Source organism: Alligator sinensis, unplaced genomic scaffold (assembly GCF_000455745.1).
Source record: "Alligator sinensis unplaced genomic scaffold, ASM45574v1 scaffold244_2, whole genome shotgun sequence".
In the NCBI taxonomy this organism is placed as follows: domain Eukaryota; kingdom Metazoa; phylum Chordata; order Crocodylia; family Alligatoridae; genus Alligator; species Alligator sinensis.
Window position 1 is genome coordinate 1140350 of NW_005842189.1, and position 4754 is coordinate 1145103.

Here is a 4754-nt window from a genome sequence, read left to right on the forward strand (position 1 = left end):
GAACTTTTTCACAGTTAGAGTGGCCAGGGTCTGGAACGGGCTTCCAAGGGAGGTGGTGCTTTCTCCTACCCTGGGGGTCTTCAAGAGGAGGTTAGATAGGCATCTAGCTGGGGTCATCTAGACCCAGCAATCTTTCCTGCTTATGCAGGGGGTCGGACTCGATGATCTATTGAGGTCCCTTCCGACCCTAACATCTATGAATCTATGAATCTATGACAGGCTGAGAGCCCTGGGGCTCTTTAGCCTGAAAAAGCGCAGGCTCAGGGATGATCTGATGGCCACCTACAAGTTTATCAGGGGTGACCACCAGTATCTGGGGGAACGTTTGTTCACCAGAGCGCCCCAAGGGATGACGAGGTCGAATGGTCACAAATTACTTCAAGTTCGTTTCAGGCTGGACATAAGGAAGAATTTCTTTACTGTCCGAGCCCCCAAGGTCTGGAACAGCCTGCCACCGGAGGTGGTTCAAGTGCCTTCATTGAACACCTTCAAGATGAAACTGGATGCTTATCTTGCTGGGATCCTATGACCCCAGCTGACTTCCTGCCCTTTGGGCAGGGGGCTGGACTCGATGATCTTCCAAGGTCTCTTCCAGCCCTAATGTCTATGAAATCTATGAAATCTATGAAACAGTCCCTCAATAAAAGGATGGCAGTCTTTCAGTAGACAGGGAAGTCATCAGTGAATCCGGAGATAACTGAAGAAGTTAATCTGAGATCTGCATGTTTGACTGGAGACATGGCAGACAGTACCAGGAGTATATCCTGGTGATGTTGGGTCACAACTCTTTCCATTTGCCTTTTGGCCTCTGTAGTGAGGCACGTTTGCTCAAAATAGTTGATGCTCTGTCATACATCACAGTGCCACCAGGGGACAATGCCATGCTTGAGTCTCCCAAGTTTTGATGTTAATATCACATTTCTTCAGATTGGCCTTCAAGGATCTCTTCTTTTTGCCTGTCTCTAGAGTGGTGGCCATTAATGAGTTGGGAGTATAGGACCTATTTTGGGATCTTGTTGTCAGGCACCCTTATGACATATTCTGCCCAATGGAGCTGATGCCATATAAACATGGCTTTTATGCTGGTGCTGTTTACTTGAACCAGAACATTGGCATTCACTCTTCTGTCCTTCCAATTACTATGGATGATTTTTTGAAGACATCACTGATAGTAACATTCCCAGGCTTTCAGGTGTTTTTAACATGTCCAATATTGCCCACTCTCATGATTTTTGTTCTTAAAGTCTACACTTCAGGAATGTGACAAATTTAGCTCTTTCTTTTTCAAACACACACACACACACACACACACACACACACAGAAAGAAAGAGCTAAGTTTAAATGTAAATATATATAAATGTAAATATATACATAAAAGAAAGAGCTAAGTTGTTCACATTCCCAAAGCACAGACTTTAAAAACAACTCCAAAAATTGTAAGAGTTGGCAACACTGTATGTCATCCAGGTTTCACACACATGCAGCAGGGAAGGGATGACAACAGCCTGGTAGACAAGAAGTTTGGTTGGGTCCTGATGTCATAATCATCGAAGATGTGATTTTGAAAATGTCCAAAGGCAGCACTAGCAGATTTTATCCTTTTTTCTTCACATGACTTACCAAATTGCCCAAGCTGATCCAGGTTTAAACTTCAATTAAAGAGATTCAAATTTGGATCATACATCAAATAGACGTGCCAATGAAACTGTGAATCAATTATGAGAAACCAAAGAAAGGAAAAAAGATAATTATTAGAAAAAATTATAAATATTTTAATAACAGAAAGCAATGCAGGATCCAACTTATTTTTAATTCTTATTGCTTATTTTAACACTCTAAAGTTATTACCATCAGGGCATCTAACTTATTTTTTATTCTTTATTATTTATTTACCACTTCATTGTCACTCTTTTCAATACGAAGTTGAATGTTGAGTTGCACTGGCTGCATCTACATGAGACACCGACTGTGCAGTAGCCCGTAGCTACTATGCAGTAGCATCTTGTGGCAGATGCTACTGCGCAGTAGTCTTGTGCCATGCTACTGCACAGAAATTCCACATAAATCATACTTTTGAAAGAGCCACCTGGATACCACAAAAAGATTTGCTGCAGTACAAAAAGAAAATCCCCACAAATTGCACACCATTAGTTATGACATACCACCCTTTCCTGGAACCTACACAGAAAACCTTCAAACAATTTCAACTCATACTAGAAGAAGACCCAGTTCTTAAAAAGATATTTCCAGACCACCCATCCTAGACTGTAAATGAGCACCGAACCTCACCAACCTCATCACCAGAAGCAAACTCCCTATGATCCAAAACACACCTAAAGGATCCAGACCATGCCAGGACAAGAAATACAAAACCTGCCAACACATCTTCACCACCCCCACAATAGTTTCAACCTACAACAGAACTATCAGCATTCCTGGATCTTACCCCTGCACCTCCAGAACTGTTCTATATTTCATTCAGTGCACCAAATGTCCTGATGCAAAATATGTAGGAGAGACCAAACAACTGCGCACCAGAATGAACACACACTGAAAATCCTTCAAAGACAAAAATATCCAATTACCTGTGGGTGTCCACTTCTCACAAGACAGTCACTCCCTCTCCAATCTGCCAGTTCTAACCCTCAAAGAGAACTTACAAAACACCTTTCGTATATGAGCCTATGATATTCATAAATCTTCTAGATACAAAAATTCATGAACTCAGTATAGACATTGGATTATGACACATTACAGCCTGCCAGATATCTGATTTACCAGGTACCTGCCTGACCTTATCATTTTACTCCCCCCATCCTTCCTGTGCTCCCCTCCTCTACCTTTTGTCTTCCTAATTTCCAGCTATTTCCTTTTTCACAGACTGCCTCTCTTTTACCTTGGAGAACTCAACTACAGCAGAGTCTACCTTGCTTACTTTTGGCATTATTTCCCCGTCGTTTCCTCCCCTCCCCTCCCTTCTCTACTCTTTTTTTCCCTAATTTCCACCTATTAACATTCTCACTGACCTCTTGTCACACTTCTAGCTTCTTTCATTCCTTGGAGATGTCAGAACAACAGCATGACTGAAGGAGGGTGGTTGTGCCAGAAAGCTTGCAAAGAACAATTTCCCAACTACTCAGTTTGTCTACTAAAAATATCACATCTACCCCAAAAAACCTTGCCTACCTATGTCCTTTGACTCACATGGCTACAACCAAAAACCCTGCACAGTCATTTAGTACTTGTTTACACAAGTACTAACTGTGCAGTAACAACTGCACAGTCAGCATCTCATGTAGACGCAGCCACTAAAAACTGAAGGTTCCTTGTTCTGAAGAACTGTGTCCATAACTTTCATTCAGATTAACAGAATGTTGTTTGCATTATTGTTCATTAAAAGAGTTCAAAAATGTTCTTGACAAAACACAGATATGAAAAGTAGTAAACTGGAGGGAGAACTTCTTCCTTGATACATTTCATATCAAATGCTTGTCTGAAGCAATAAAATGTTAGAGCTATAGAAGTCCTGAGCTGTTAAATGGATGGTCTCATCCTAGAATTTCTTAATTTAGAAGTATTAGTTTCCTACAACCAGCGTACTCTCCAAAGCTTACCAATTCACGTACATCGGTATATCTTTCCATTACATATTAGTATGTTAAGAAAATATGTTTATGTGGCTCTCTGAAGGGTGAAGACAGAATAAGTGCAGGCTTTTTATTCTCTTACATATAAACCTCAACATTTTTTTTAACGTGAAGAGGTTTCCATTAACAACTAGGTTGCAACATCTACGTGAACAAAATATTTAGCATGAGACTGAACAGCTTCACATTAATAGCTCTCAGCTGACAGTATGAAGCTTGGACATTATTGATTACAATTCCAGTGTGATGCACTAACTTGAATAAAGCATGCAAGCAACATGTGCAGGCAAGCCAGATGCAAAACTGAAACATTATCTAAACAGAGCTGATTTCAAATGTTTCAAATGTAAATAACCCACCGGGTGGTCCTTTAGACTGTCAGCAATCATTATTTTCTCCAACATAAACAAGACTGTCAAACAGGATTTTTGTCACAACGATAAAATGTCATTCTTCACTAGTAAATCCTAAATTGTTTTTTTAAGAAAATAACATACCTTCAGAATAAATGAGTTCCTACCCAGATTTAAATGAAAGAATTTTGCAAGCTGTCCTTTAAAAACAGAAGATAGCTGAACAACAAGCTAGGAAATAAAGAATAAGTTTAGTTGCATTAGTAAAGTGATAGACCTTAAAATCTTGTTACAATTCAAAATCCTGTTTGCATTTACCCAGTTTCAATGGTTGACGTGTTTTCAGTACTTTGTGAAATATAAAACAGGTTTATCTTGCGTAAAAGTACTATGTTTTCCATTTCAGAATTTCTTATATCCTGTATTATTTACATATGGAGTTTTGCATACCCTTGTTCCATCAGCTGTTTAGCTCTTCTGCATGTTTCATACCAGACACCCAAGGAAGATTACTATGGTACGTGAAATCTTGTTTAAGTCTATTCTAACCATGAAACTAGTTGGTCTAATAAAAGGTATTGCCAAGAAAAACCCTTGCCCTTTGTATTTTTTCAAGAGCCATTACTTGAATCAAGAAAATTATTGGTAATGGCCTAAAAGATTAGTAGGTCTAATGCCTGCCCTCTTATATATAAAAGTTTCTAATAGCCAGATTAGATGCTCTTAGAATGATATTCAGCATCCAAAATCTCA

At 39.4% G+C, this 4754-nt stretch overlaps 1 long non-coding RNA gene across 1 annotated transcript in view; it reads right to left on the minus strand.

Moving 5' to 3' along the window:
• Positions 1 to 1688, minus strand: part of LOC112550718 — a 15956-nt gene extending 14268 nt beyond the window's left edge. Inside the window, exon 1 of the long non-coding RNA XR_003094691.1 lies at positions 1622 to 1688. This is a non-coding gene — a long non-coding RNA (uncharacterized LOC112550718). The remainder of the gene's footprint in view (positions 1 to 1621) is intronic.
• Positions 1689 to 4754: the final 3066 nt, after the last annotated feature.